Source organism: Ammospiza nelsoni, chromosome 20 (assembly GCF_027579445.1).
Source record: "Ammospiza nelsoni isolate bAmmNel1 chromosome 20, bAmmNel1.pri, whole genome shotgun sequence".
Lineage (NCBI taxonomy): Eukaryota > Metazoa > Chordata > Aves > Passeriformes > Passerellidae > Ammospiza > Ammospiza nelsoni.
The window spans coordinates 5,435,972-5,452,096 of NC_080652.1; positions in this window are offsets into that span (position 1 = coordinate 5,435,972).

The following is a 16,125-nucleotide window of genomic DNA, read 5'->3' on the forward strand; positions in this document are numbered from 1 at the left end:
GGCTTGGACTCTCTGTCCGAGCCGCAAACCTTTGTTATCATTCCTTTCTATTCTTAGCTAGCCTTCTGATGAAATCCTTTCTTCTATTCTTTTAGTATAGCTTTGATGTAATATATATGATAAAATAATAAATCAAACCTTCTGAAACATGGAGTCAGATCCTCGTCTCTTCCCTCATCCAAGAACCCCTGTGAACACTGTCACAAGGAAGGTTTTGGTTTTTTTTCTTTAATCATACTCCAGGACATTTTAAGATTGCTTGAGAAACGCTGAAAAAGCGGCATTTAGACTGTTAAACTGTGTGTATCCCAACCACAAGTGAGATTCCCCCCTTTTCCCCTCCCAGCCCTCTCCCCCATCCCACACAGGGCTGAGCTGGGGTTAAACCACAACATCCAGTTAGAAGCCGATTGACTTAAATTATCTGCAATCAGGTAACTCATTTTCTCATTTAAGTAATTTGCTTTCATTATATTAATAAAGTCAATGAAAATGCATCTGAAGGGAAATACATGCAGGAGTGGATTCAAACCCCAGAATCACTTACAAACTTGGTATGACATTTTTGTACAGGACCCGGCCCAAAAGGGTTGATTCCTTGATTAGAGCTGCCTAAAGTCTTTCTCTTACTTTTGAATTTTAATCCTCATCTCTCCAGAGAGCTGATTTTTCTCCTATTCACTGTCTTTAAATCCAATCTAATTCCAGAATACATCAAACCCCAGGGTAGGTTTTCCTGAAACCCAGCTGAATACATTTCCTTCTGTTGGCAATTTCCTCCCCTTTTTCCCATTCCTATTTGCTTAAAAATAAACAGTATCTTTTCTGTAATTCCAGACAGAACACAGGGCTCTTGCCCTGTTACACTGCAGCTGAATTCTAAGTATACAATTATACAGGGAGGATCTTTAGATAAACCAGTTTGAGGACTTTTGAACATTAAACTCAAATCAGATAACGGCTTTCATCCTGTGCACTGCATTACACAGGGTGCAACTAAGTGGAAGGCTCAGTGAAAAAAAAAATATTCCTTCCATGAGTATAAAGATGTCAAGGTAACAAAAAAAAACAGATGCAAAATCCTTCCAAATGCAAGAGGAGTGGAAAAGATGAAACAGAGAAACGGCACTGCTTGTTACCAACAGCTTGTTGGAATCTCAGGGCTGGCCTGGCAGAGTCTATACCTGTCTTTTCATGTGCTGCTGAGGGCTAAAAAGAAAAAAAAAATAAAAGACCAAATATTCTGGGTGAATGTTGAGTCCCAGATCAAACCACTAATAGAGTATTCTGTGTAAAACAAGCGAGGTAATTATCCCACTCAGCTGTGCTCTGGTAGGGCCTTAATTGGGAGAAAGTGTTCAGTTTGGGTTCAGTGCTTTATTATACACATATATATTAAAAACATAAAAGAAGATCAAAATGGGGTGGGGAAAGAGAGAAGCAGATCATAGGAGCTCGTATGTAAAAAGGTTTAGGAGACTGATGTTGATGAGGAGAGCCTAAGGACACTTGAAGCAAAACCCTGAGAAGAAATAATTATTATACACACATTGATTTTGAAATGCAGAGGTGAGGCAGAGAATGACATTTAGCCCAGGGAAAAGCAAGCAGCACACATCCTGTGCATCAGATAAAGATCTGTGAGGTCTTCTGACCATGTAGGGCACGTGTTGCCTTTTTGCTGGCCATTTGTATTGACAGCACAGAGAAAACCCCATCGCTTTGTGTCAAGATGGGACCTTTTTACTCAGGTTTTGCTGCTGCTGCCTTTAGACTCAAGGGCTTTGAGCCCCATCGAGTGTGTGGTGAAGCCCGTGCCAGGAAGAAATCAGCAATGGCCTCTTCAAAAGTGCTTCAAAATGCATTCTCCAAGAGCTGCCTGCACTTCTTCCCCACGAGGACCACGTAGGGTGTGAACTTTCAGCTGGTTCTCTGGAGATAGCATAAATCCATTCAGGCAAAGACATGCATTCTCTAAGTCAGTTCAGGAAAGATTTGTGGCAATAATTTCCTAAGTGTCTGAATAAACCAGAGCTGTGTGTAGCCTGGGATTGCACAAATCCAGGTGAGATATATCCCTCTCACTCCTAACAAACACTTAGGAGAAGCATTTTGACTTCACAGCATCCCCTGGATAACAGGCTTTCCTAAAGGCAGATAAGGCACTGAGTGTTTCTGCAGCACAGGGAAAGCAGTTCTCAGTAATCTCAATGGCTTGCCCAAAACTCTTCCCAAGCTAACTCTTTATCCTAAATTCCCATTATTTTCAACTTTCACCTCTATCTCTGCAATTCCCAACAATATCTTGTTCATCAATGGTACTGATCTCTCAAGCCACCCCATGGAGATTCATTCTTGTGGGGCTTTAACCTCACTGAGAAGTGAAAAAGTCTTGGAAACATCCCACAAATTACTGAGAAAAACCCCATATCCTTCTGGAAAATTTTGTGTTCAACATGTAAATTTATGAGCAACAGATATCCCTGGAGCCTTCTGCCCATGGTGAATGCCCATGGTGCAGACCCCTCCAACTCACCAGGCACCAAAGCAAGTGCCAGGGTGGCTGAAGATCATCTCCTCCCAAGATTGTCTCATCCCATCCCTAAAAGGTCAGATGAAGTGTGCTTGTGATGGGATATTCCTCTCAGCTGCTTCCAAAGGGAGCCAGGACAACCAAGGAGGATGGAGATGCCCACACTGAGGAAAGCCAGGGCAGGTGAAGCCCTGGTTCCTGCTGATTCACCCAAAGTAAGTATTTTGCCCTCTATTCTCCCCTTCCATGCTCTCTTTTGCCTTTTGAGCTGAGTTTTCTACGCACAGTCTCTCTAAAGATGAACTTTGCCTCCTGGGTGCCCATTGCAATCCATAATCCCAGCAATCTGGATATTGCAGACAGGGGTTCAGTCACCCTTATTTCTCATTTACTGGTATTTCACAGCTAAAAACCTAAGAAACAGAATATACCTGGGTCTGTCCTCACATTGTGAGTGGGAATTAACAGGAGCAGAGCCACTTTATTGTAATAATAACATTTCTTATAACATCTCCCATTTCCCACTGTTTTTACAATGTAAGATGACCTCTCCAAGAAAGATGAAAATAACTGTAATTACATCTGTGAAAACCCCAAAAACCTAGAGGAGGGTGGAAATTTATTTGCCACATATTGTGTGGAATAACTTTGGGAACACAATACCAGTTCCCTAAGGATTGGTGAATTGAGGGACTTGCAGGTTATCTGTTTTTTCACTACAGCACCTGGCAGCCATGGCACTGCATGTGATCTGAATTTTCCCCAGTCCATGTCATAATTGAAGCAAAAACTCCCTTCCCAACATATAAATCTCTAATTTGTGGCAGGAGCATCATGTCCCACCGCCATCTTGACCCCAACCCTGGCCCCAATCCCATTTTGTGTGTTGACATTTGGTTGATGAAAAAGAGAGGCAGAGGAAAAGGTGATTCCCCTAAAGAATGGCAAAATGGAGCCTGAAATCCAGGTTTGCCAGTCTGTCACACTGCTTTCCATCACACTTCTAAATAGTTAAAACTGTTTCTGCATTCTCCTCAAAGTCAAGCTTTCCTGCTGTTCTTTGTGGATGGCCCTCCCAATCAATTATGTCAGAACAATCACCAGTATGGTGTAATAATGTATAATTTTTCATCTAAATTAAAATGTACTTAGGAGACCTTAATTTCCCACACATTTCATTGCATTCATCAGAAATACAGCAGGAAAAAAAAAATCCCTCCGAGCAAACACTGTGAGTTGTTTACAAATGCTTCGGGCGCAGTAAGACACGGATTGTTGTTCCATAGACCCTCCTCTTCCCACCACACAGGAGATTTTCCAGGCAAACTCCCGAGAAGGAGATAGTGGGGTAGTAGGGCCAGCTCTGATCTTTAAGGAAAACAATTTGTGCAAGGAGATGGTGCTCCATTTAGCAATCTTGTGGTGAGCTGTAAAGCAGTAATTGCCATCTACCCAGAGACATTCCCATTGCACGTCTCTCTTAGTGAATGAAACTGCAAATTAATTACTATCTTGTGTATGCATCAAAGACCAGTGCTGTGCACAGAAAACAGCCAGGGTGGAAATCAGGCCATATTTATTTCAGGCAAGCTGTTAAAATATAGGTGAAAATCCTAATAGGCTCAAAAGCAGTTTAGACAAAGCGGGGCAATTCTGCAACCTCACCAATAAATCTTAACTGACTCAGGTATTTTCTTATCAAACTCATTACAAAGCTGTTTGGATATGGAAAGACACAGGCGTGTTGTTGTGTATTAATAGAATTTGGGTTTTGAATTAATGAATAACGCAGCACTCCCAGAGTCAGAACCATGAGCAAAAGCCTCTTCAAGAGTAGCTCATAGCTTTTAAATATATTTTTCCAACACAACTGTAGGTTACCTATTAATCCCACCACCCAACCAAAAATGGGTAATTTGTTGCTGTCTACTTGGGCAAACAGTGCTGTGCTACCTTCCTGAACCCTCCTGTCCCACATTCTGCTGCCTCTTCCCCAAAACTCTTTCTTGCTTTCCCCTGCCTCCACTTCTGATTTTGCACATCTTGTGTAAAAATGTGGGTTACCTGGGTTGTGGCTTCTTCAGGAAATCTCTTTGCAAGCTTGATATTTTTAGGAAGACACAAGTTATCTCAAGAGCAAGTGATAGTCCTAAAATACTGTGCTGTAACCTGACAAAGAAGGCTGCCATTTATCATGGTTTTCTTGGAAATGACATAGTTTCTGTTCCAAAAGGGATTTTTGAGCCCTTCATATATTTTTTTCAAATACTGGAGAGCCAAAGAGCCCAGACACCTACAGTCAGGTTTTGCTCGCTCAGGAACCCCACCCACAGCCAGCATGAAGTTATTGCTGTCATTTTTCCAATCTACTTCTCTCTGTAAATGACTCAACAGTGCCAGTGTGGGCTTACAGCAAGACAATATCTCTGTAAATGCTTTGTCCAAAAGATACAGGGGGAAAAATTGCATTACAGCTCAAGAAATCAATTAGGTGGTGAATGGGCGTGTAGCAATTTCAATTCCCTCTCACACAACTCCGTAATGCAGGGAATGCTTTGATTCTAAAACCAGTGAAGTGGCTGCATATTTCAATCCTCAGTTGCGTAGGAAAATAAGACCAAATAAGATATTAACTTTTTTTTTTTTCACTCATACAGGAAAAAAAAAATCAGCTTTTGCTTTCACCTTTGAATATGAATAGGAAAAAAAAAATGGAAGGAAATTTGAGAATCTTCAACTCCCCCTGCTGTATTAGTAGGACAAACTGTACAATCACACTGCTCAGTGGTGTAAGGAGGCAATTGGCCATGTGGGGCTTGAAAACTCTAATTTTTCTTACAATAGCTTCCAACATCCTCACTGGACATGGATTTCTTTTCAAATGTATCCAACATGGATGGTACTTTTCACAAAAAATAGACCAAAAAAAAAAAATCCCAAAGAAAGAAGCTGTAGGAGGGAAGAAAGAAAGAGGCAAAGAGTAAATGCAACTTGCTTAAGGTCACATTGCAAGGGCAGGAGTGGAAACCATTTCTTCTGACTCCTGCTCTTCTCACTGGACAACACTGTCATGCAGCAAAACCTGCATAGGGCAGAAGAGCAGGGGAAAATCAGAATTTCTTTGCCCATTTACATCCTCAGGTCCCTCTTTCCAGGGCTTTATTGGAATGATACTAATGTATTTTTAAAAAAGAAGGCAAACAGAAGGGAAAAACTCACAGCGTGTTTGAGAGGAGACATGAACCATTCTTTGTCTGTTCCACCTGAAATATTTATTTGTACATATTGACAATGAGCATTTACAGCCCTTTGTTGAGAAATATTACCCTGAGCTGCCTAAACCCCTGTAATTGACAGTGAGGTAGATTGGCAGAGATTTCCTCTGGAAGCCACTTGGAATCCTTCTCCAGCAGTGCTTTGCAGAGCTCTTTTCCACAGAGAATAAAAATATTGCTTTTATCCCCTCCTTCAGGAGAAAGGAATAGGGAAAAAAGAGAATATTTTCAGGCTGATGACTGTCATTTTGCCCACCCTTTCCAAAGCAGTGTGCAGTCCTGGGTGATGATGAGACAGTTCCTTAGGATGGATGAGCTTTGCCCTGGCTGCATGGGAATGGAGAGGTCTGGGCAGAGCAAAGGGAGGGTGCGGATTTGCTGTCAGGGTTGATGTGGTGTGGGGATCCTTCCTGCCTGCTGATGACTGCTTGAGCTGAAGCCTTCCTGCACTAAAACTTCCTTAGATGAGAACCCAAACCTGGCTGGATAGCACAGCTCTATCCATTGATGAGCATCACTCCCTACAGACACAGACACGGGTCACAAAATCCTCCTTTTTCCTCTTCTTTTCACTCCCAGCTCCATGTCACAAGCAGCCTTGCAGGGAAGCAGCCTCCAAAAGAATTAATAGTTTTATTTCCAGCCTTGAATAACGGCTGTGACTCTGAGTCATTTCAGCCACACGTGGCACCTGCTCTGAGTGGTGTTAACAGCTGTGGGGGCACAGGAGAAGGGAAGGAAATCCCTTTACACTGCCAGCACAGACCAGGCAATGGCCTTTGCTTAGGCAGATCATAATCATAATCATTACCTTTTATGATGAAGTACTTCAGCGTTATGGGGCACAGATACTTTTTTGAAGTGGTTACTAACACATTAAAGAAGGAATTAAGAGCCAGGCAGCATTTGATAAATGGCTGTTTGGGGTAGAGCTCAGACCATAAAATCTGCTTGTGATAACAAGGCTCCAGGTCCTGGAGGACAGACTCCTCCCTGCATTTGAAGCAGTGCTGAGGATGATTGTGGAGACAAGGCTATTATCATCCTCTCAATGTCATTCCACCCAATGAGGATGACTGGACAGACAAGGCTCTGAACCTTTCAAAGGCATTCCAGCCATTCCTCCTGAGGAAATACCCATGGGGACCATGATCCAGGTGAGCTGCTCTGCTGGTGGGTGACTGTAGAACAGGACTCCAAGCAAATTCACTGACCTCATGTAAAACAAAACTCCTCTGTGCAGGAGGAGGTCTGAGCATGTCCATGTGAAGGTGTAAGAAGGGGTATCCTTAATTTTCTGCTTCTCTCTCAATCTCCAGGAAGGGACAAGGAGCTGAAACTGAGCAGAAGGCATTAGAGGTGGATGCCGGATGCCTCCCAGACACAAACAGCATCCCCTGCAAAGAAGGACTGCTCTGAGAGGCAGAAATGCCTCCTGAACACTGACACGAGGAACCTACAGTGGTGAGTTTGGTTTCCCAGGGAAAAGAGTCGGCATTGGTGTTCAGAGGCCTGTGGACCAGAGTGGCCAGCTGGCTCCTGAAATTCCACACTGCACTGGATGCATCCCAGACACAAGTTACCACCACGAGAAACAGGGTCTACTATGCTAGTGCCAAGTGGCTCCAGCAATCTGCCATCAGGAACCTGGTATGGTGAGTTTTGTTTGCTAGGGTAAAGGGCCAGCGTTGCTGTTCAGAGGCCTGCGGCCTGAATTTCCAAATTGCACAGGATGCCTCCCAGACCCAAGCTGGCACCAGTGCCAGCCCAGGCTGGTTTGACAGTGCCAAGTGGCTCCTGCAATCTGCCCCATTCTTCTCTCTCCCCACCACCCACCTGCCACTCCCTACGGCGGCATGTGGGAGCCCAAACACAAGGACAGTGCGGCCCTTGCAGCCGGACAACACCCAAATAAGACAGGCAGAGACAATGCCTGTGGGCTGCAGGGTGTCACCAGGGGCAGGGGGCTGAGGGGAGGGGGCTGCAGGGTGACATGGGGGCAGTTGAGAGGCAGAAGGTGTTTTTAGGAGCAAAGGGGCCTCCAGGGTGACACAGAGAGGCTGCAGTGGGGAACTTGAGGGTGACACAAAGAGGCTGAGGGGCAGGGGGTGCCTTGAGGGACAAAGTGGGGGGTGCTTGAGGGTGACAGGTGAACCAGCCCTCGCACCACCCCTAATCTCACCCCAAAAACCACCCCTACCCGGGTGGAGAGTGCACGGTGGAGGTCAGGGGGCCAAGGGACAATGTTGGGGGGCTTGGGGTGACACACAGACATTGTGGGCTGAGGGACAAAGAGGCTTGATAGGTGGAGAGCTGACACTGAGGGTCAGGGGTACAAAGGACACCGGGTACCAGGTAGAGTTAGGGTACAGGTGCAACCCTAATAGTGGAACAGCCCCAGAACCCTCCCAGCAGCTGCAGACAATTACCCCAGTTAAAAGATAGGGATGATGTTTGACAGCTTGAGTTACAGGTAAGGGTTGGGGGCTGAGCAGGTTTTTAGGGGTCATTTTTAGGTTTGTTTTTTTTTTTTTTTTTCAGGGCTTTAAAAGGATATTTAAGGGGTTCTTTGCTAGAGTTTTTTAGGAATTTTCTGGGAATGTTTAGGATTCCTTTAGGGTAGGTGGAGGACCCTTTTAGGAGTAGGATATTTTTAGGGTCTTTGAGGGAATCTTTTAGGTTTGTGTTTTTAGGGTCTTATCAGGGCATTTTAAGGACATTTGGGGTATTTTTAGAACTCTTTTACAACTATTTAGGGATTTTTTAAAAGTTTTTTGTGGATTTTTAAGGTTGTTTTAGGGGTTTTTTCAAAGTAGGGTAATTTTAGTGTATTTTAAGGGTATTTTGAAGCTATTTTTACGTTTTTGTGGGGTTTTAAGACACTTTGAAAGTTAGGACTGGTAAGTGCTCACATCTCCTCAGACAGAAGGGCTGATGAAGTCAGAGCAGTTTCTGTTGTTTCTGGCTCCAAGGTTAATTTTATCAAAAGCAAAGCTCCTTTGACTGCTATCAGCAGAAAGGAAAGTAAAGCTCTTTTTATTACAGGGATATCAATAGAAGCATTTGTCTGACCTCCTATCGCCTCTCCCCTCCCCACCCCCACTGGCTCCAAATTAGGGATGGGAGAGGAGTGCTGATAAAATAGGGCTAAGATAAAAATCTTAATATTGCAGAACCTGTGACACAGAAAGTAGGAAGAACCACAAAAGCCTGGTTTTGACCTTCAAAGATGGCTCAGAATCAAAACCACAGGGCTTTATCTGATATTTTACCTATCCCAACCTCTGGAGCAGATGAAGTAAACCCATGTCCTAAGGAGTTTTAGTTTTTGCAGACAAATACAGCTGTAATATATTTCCTAGGAAATAGGGTACTGGAAACACGAGTAGTGATTCCTGATGGATTTTAGCAGCTCCATCTCTGGGAAAAAAATTAACCTGGATGTACAGACAAGAAAGCTGAGGTTAGAGGTCCCCATGATGATCTATTCCCCTGCTTCAGAATTTTTTCCTTCATTTCCTTCTTCTCCTGCCATCGTAATATACAGGCATAGGCAAAGGCAAGAGAAGACAAGGAAAACCTGACTAGTTTTCCTTACATATTCCTCGAAAAGCTGACCTTTAAAGCAAGTTTAGTAACCTGTGGCTATAAAAACAAGGTTCCTGCCCAGAGAGGGGTGACAGCATGTCATGTACTGAGGCACTGAAATGGCTCTAAGGAAATGCGGGTTCAATGGCATCGATCTCCTCTGTGATCTTAGAGAAATCATTTTGGGCCTGATATTCACTAACACTGAAGAATTTTAACATCATGGGAGAAATGAAAAGAGAGTGTAAATGTAATATATACCCACTTCATGGCCCGTTTATGCTGTCAGAGTAGTGGAAAGCAAATTTAGCGCAAATGAGAATCACACATTTTATCTTTCTGTGCTTCAGTTCTGCATCTGTAATACAGAAGTTAATAAAACTGACTCCCTCTTGCTCTAGCTCCTTTATTTCTGGCTACATGTCAGCTCTGTTTGTTTGGCCTTTAAAATTTCAGTGCAAGAACTGCCCCTCACAACACCTTTGTACAACCAAGTGCAAAATACCAGCTTGAGTTGAGCTCTGGGTGCAGTGAGAGCCTGCTCATAACAAAGTCCTCTCAACCAACACAGGGGTTCCATTTAAACTCAGGAGACCACTGACACGACAGAAACTCAGTCAGAAATTTTCATTCATTCTTTCATTTTTTTCCTTTTCCAGGGTTTTTTTGACTGTTCCAGCATCTAAGGGAGACATCTGAAGCTGAAGAAAGGAAGCAACTTGTTCACAGGTTGACACCCTGCCAGCAATCATTACAAACCCTGAAATTGGTATTTTCACCCTCATTTGGATGATCAGGTGTAAATATAAATTTTAATTATTTACATAATTAAGTCAGTAATTTGCTGCCCATCAGAAACATTTGACGATATTTTGGTGCCATCTGTTTCCTAATTGAACTTAATCTCTAAAAGATGTTACAAAAATATCCACTAAATAATAATGATAAACACAAAACAATTCCCTTCTCTCCCCCCCCCCCCTCCCCCCTCCATAATTACTGCTATTTTCAATCATTTCCTAGGGAAAAATAGGCTGGGGTTCAGATGTGCCAAGGTCTTGTGGGTAGATGAGCACTGAAACAATAATAAAATGTTTAGAAGGACTGGTGAAGCTCAGATGGTGGATAGGCAAGGCCTGACTGCAGGGATAGAGGTGGAAATAATTAAAAACTCAAACCAGAATGTGTCCCAAGACCTCTGTAAGTGATGCCCAGAGCTTGTGATGGTCCCCAGACTTTCAGGCATATCAAAGATCTGCTAAATCTCCAAACTCATGTGTGTTAAAAGGAGTAAGAGAATGCAACTGGCACAGGCTTGAAAAGACAACATAAAATAAGAAGAAAATGTTTGGCCATAAGAACTGCATCTGTGCAGCAGAACCAGTAATTTTCCAAAGGCAATTTGTGCTTTTAGAGGTTTATGTCACTGTCCATCAGCATTTTGGGCATTCAGATACTAAACTCAAAAATGCTGAAACTGATTTGGTCTGTGAAAATCAGCTGGAATATTCAAGTTGCAAATAAGTATCAGGAAATTTGTCCCCACCTCTCCCTTGAGTACAGAGTGGAATTGTGCAGACTGCAACAACTACACCTTTGGCAAAGGAGTGCCTTGGTTTCTCTTGAATAAACATTTTCCAGGATCCCTTCAGGTTTTAACCATGCTGACAAATTCTGTAGCCGAGCACTGGGTTGCAAAACAATCAGAACATGTTCACTTTTTTAAAATAATCTGTTTCTGGAGCTTTAGAAAAGATGCAGCTCAGATCTGAAGCAAGTCTGGCTTCAAGATTTTGGTTGCTAGTTACTTTCCCCCTCGCCTTGTAGGAACAGAACATTCTTGCTGATTGAGTTGTCAAAATCGAGGCTCATCTGATGGCTCCCAACACACCTCTATGAAATTGGTGTACTCAAATCAATTGGCTTTGCTGGAGTTGAAAGAACTGGCTGTCAACCACATATGGTGCCCATTTGTTCATGTGGATGGACTCCAGACATTGCACCAGAGCTGTTAAAGCCAGAGCTCCTCCTCGCAGGTGGCGCGAGATTTCCATGGGAAAATCTTGCTGTCTTTTCCATGACCACTAAAGTCTTGCTGCCTTTGCTTTGACCATTTTTATGACAGGCAGGTGGAGAAGAGGAGAGATGGAGAAGATGAGAGATGCAGCTTATTGAAGGAAAGCCTAAAAATCCCCCGTGTGTGAATGTGAGCCAGCTATGTGGAACTTCTGTTGGTATATTCCAAATGCACTTTAGTTACAATGGACTATAGGAAAGATCAATATTTTTGTCTCGTGTGACAAAAAAAAAAATCATCACGCTCAAAGAGTCACTAAAATTGAGTAGTTAATGAGTTTGATGGGAAAGGCCTGTCACCACCTCTGTATTCACATTAACTTTCCAATATCTTTTCTTTTAATCTCTCAATTGTGCATGAAGAAATCTGTCAAATTTAGTCTCAGCCTAAAAGTTTTTGGGTACTTTTTTGGTATTTAATTTTCAGGAATACCAGAAGATGTTTCTTTGAGTTATTTGGAAAAAAATAAAGGATTTTCCTCTTATATTCTGATCAGACGTTTCACATTTTGGTTTCTTATAAGTACTTTGGAGTGGACTTGCCAAACTGTCTTATTCTGTAGAGGTAACTGTGACATAAAAATTAAGTCAAGCTTGAAGAAAATTGGATGAGTGGTTGAAAAATTAATAATACCCACACCAAGAAATTGTGAGTTTAAAAATTATGGCGTTTCTGCCAGTTTGAATATTTTAATGTATGTTCACAAGCAATTCCATTAATGTAGACTGGCAAAATAATTATTTCAGTTTATAATTTTTCAATTATTAAAACTATATTTCATCAAATCTATTTAATTCTCAATAAAATCTGTCAAGCAAGCCAAGTTTGATTTCTCCTAACCTTGAGTCCTTCCAAACGGTAGATTCTGCCAAAAATACTATACTTTTTTAAAATATAATTTAAGAGGCTTAAGATACTGTAAGTCCTTAGAGCAGTTTAAGAGGCTTACTGTAAATTTTCTAAAACTGCAGAGCAATTTGAGCAGTGACAGCACCCCCCAGGTCCACACCCTCGCCTGGAGTAAAAGCAGCACAAACCCCCTGATTTTAAAAGAGCTTCAGTGCTTTCCCTGCACCAGGCATCCGTCCCTAAATCTTGAGAAGCCTTAAGCCTCTTTGGGCCTTGTGTGCACAAGGTTTCAGACACTCCAGCAAGCCCTTGTCAAAACAGTTTGAGCCAACGTTTCTGGCTCAACATCTTCAGTGCATGCACGACGGACATCAGCGGGGTTTTACAAGTGTTCAAACTACCTCAGGAGCTTAGCGCAGTGCTGAGCCTGGCACAGCCCGAAGGGTCTCTCTTTGAGAAAAAAGAGGCACTAGAGGCTGCAGAGAGGTTTGGGGAATATGGGTTACACCTCAAATGTGAGACTTGCTATGTTCAACACGCTGTGTTTTTACATTAAATTATTTCCTGCAGCCTGACTGTCCCATCAAGGGCACCAAATGGCAGAATATTAGCTCAGCTTGGAAGGAATTCTCTGAGAAATTCTGACATCCTCCCATCCCTACTGTAGTAGGGTGCCCCTGAAATGGGAGCAACAAGCTTTGACTCCATGATTTCACAAAAGCTTTATTAAGCTATACTATACTATACTATACTATACTATACTATACTATACTATACTATGCTAATACTAAACTATATAAAAACCCATGACCCTTTCAGACAGTCATGACACAGCTTTGACCTAATTGGTCAATCAATCAAAATCACCATCACCAGCGTCCAATTAGGAAATCCCTTTTCATAAACAATTTCCATACCACATTCCAAACAGATGCAGCAAGTGAAGATAAGAACCGTTTTTCTCTGAGCTTTATCACTGCCTTCCCCAGGAAAAATCTAGAGGAAATTGTGCCTGCTGCTCTCTGTGGCCACACATCCCCTCAATACCTCTTTCCATGCTGGATGCAGGCACATCATGCTGTGTGTTCTCAGCACACTCTTGAGTTGAGCTACTCCTGGTCTTGCAGGTCCAATGGTTTTGCCCAGCTCCCAGAGGAGATACTCAGCTCATCCTGCACGCAGTTAATGGCATTATTAGATGTCTGCAAAGCAATAATGGAATTTAGAGTGCCCATCACGCATTTCCTCCTTCAGCTTTGATCAGACAGCTGCACCTCCAGGAGGCCAAACTCGACTCAGTCTTGTTGAAGTTCAGTTTGAGACTTAGACATGGATTTAGGCTTTGTCACTGCAATTCATCTCAGTTCCAGGATGGGGATTTAGACCCTGGAAAAGCACTGATTCGGCTCCCTGAGTCTGACATCTGAGGATGTGAAATGCGCTAATGAAGACAGCTAAGACCTAGTACCTAAAAAGGCCTCAATCGATGTGGAGCTCCCAGGCTTTCCAGTCCTTGAGTCAAACTGCCTTCATTGCAGGAGGTGCATTGTGAGAAGGCAATTAGCCAGGAGTAAGTCATCCCTGCATGCCAGAGTTGAGTGAAGGAAACCTTTCCTGCTCTTCTGGAGAACCACAGCTGGAGCCAGCCAAGAGCTCCACTTGGCGCATGCCCAGAGGCCAGGTGCCAGCTCAATTCCAGCCAAGACCTACAGCTATTGGAATGACAAATCTTTCCTTAACACTCTTATTAAATCCTAATCTTAATCTTATTCATCATTATTAAGTCTTGAAATTGGGCTGAATATTTAAATGAGGTGAAATGGAAAGACAAAGAGGTGTGCGAAGGATGTGAAGTGGGGGGGTAGAGGAAGATTTAAAGAGACAAGTGAAATTCCCTTCATGAGTTCATGAGTAATCTATCCAGATTCAGGGACAAAAGACTTTCAGAAATAACTAAAAATGGGGAAAAAAAACCAAGACAGAGAGACAGGTATTACTATTAGAACCCGGACCTGTAATACTAGTCTTTCAAAGACTTCTTAGTAAAGTAGCAGGGACATGGGGAGAAGGGTTTGCTGAACAGAGATTGAAGATAGAGAGAGAGAAAAGATGAATTGAGAGATTAAATATACGAGGGTGGTTTAAGGGCTGTTGAAATATGACTTCCCCAAGGTGTGTGTTTGGCCCAGGATAAATGTGATGATTGGAGCAAACTCCTGTCAGCTGCCTCACCACAGGCAAGTGCGAAACACTTTTAAAAGTCACACTAATGACATAATTCCTGATTTACCTGTAATTCCTATGGGAGACCCAGCACCCACACTGAGTACCTCCACCACTAGGATTTTTTGTATCAAAAATATTCTGGTTGTGCAATGACTGGAGCAAAAGAGGAGTTTAGTCTCAGCTGCTTAACCATGGAACCAGACCTTGAAACTGACTTTCTCCACGGGGGGCAGGTTATGGCCTCAGCTTCACCAGGCCCCCGTGACTCTCAGCATCAATCCAGTGCCAATCCCAGCTCCAGACAGTTTTGCTGATGTAAGGGAGATCACAATCTGCCTCACGAGGAATAGATATTTTTCTGCGTTTAAAAATAAATATTCAGATTTGGAGCAATTCATGGAGCAGGGTGACCCACACCATCTGTTCCTTCTGACAGTTCTTGGGAAGCCTGCAGATCTGTTTTTCAAATCAAATTACATATATAGAATAATTTTTTTCTCATTGTTCCCTTTTATTTTATTTTTCAGATGGGACCAAGTCAAAGGAATAATCCCTGCTCCCTTCTCACAGTTTATGCCTACCCAAAATAATTCACCCAGCTCATTGAAGATTTGTGCATATCCACAATGTGTATCCCAAAATGCTAAAACAATCTATTTAACCTTTACACCAGCTAATGCATACATTAGAACAAGGACCTATATATGAACATAAAAATGTGAGAAATTGAAACTCACTGACATAAAATCAAAGAGCTTGGCTATAAAAGGTGTCACTTTTATGTGATTATCTTGCCAATATCTCCACATTGCGAAACTAAATCAAAGTGCAATTTTTCCCACATGTATTGCTTTTAATGGAGTCCGTTAATGGCAGCGATTCCTTATAGATCTCCATGTAATGGAAGAGTGGTTCCTGTGCCATAATGCTGGGGAAGCTGAGCCCCACAGACACACACACAGGGCCGTTTATCTTGTGAGCTTGACCTTATGTGACTGCTGTGTCAGGCTACAGCGAGCACTGCCTGTGCTGAGCCAATCCCTCAGGAAGATGGAAAGGCGCTTCAGAGAGCCCACTGCTGCCAGAAACTGGAGCCAGCCATGGCCAAAACTGCATTCCCCAGCTTCCTCCCCTCACTGAGAGACACACCACATGCTGCTGAGCTCGGGAGATGTGTTTGTGCAGCCCCGCAGCAGCCGGAGAGTCGGTTCCCAAATTTTTGCCACAGCAGGGTCACTGATCTCTCTTTTGTCCAGCAGAATGGATTCACTTCTCTGTAGAGCTACAATTATCTTGCTGATAAAAAAGCCCACAAGTTCTTTAATCCATAGATGTCAAAAAGAACATAAAGAACGAGTTCTTTAATCCATAGATGTCAAAAAGTGAAGGTGAGTGTCTACTTCCCCATTTTATAGCTAGGGAAGATGAATTGAGGTGATTCTCCCATGTTTGCACAGCAAACAAGGTGCAGGCTTGGGGCAGGACACCAACAGCTGTATCCTGCATTTCTGCAGTCCTGCCTACCCTACAATTCTAGGATTACACCATGCCCATGGCTGTCTCCATGTTCCTTCAGC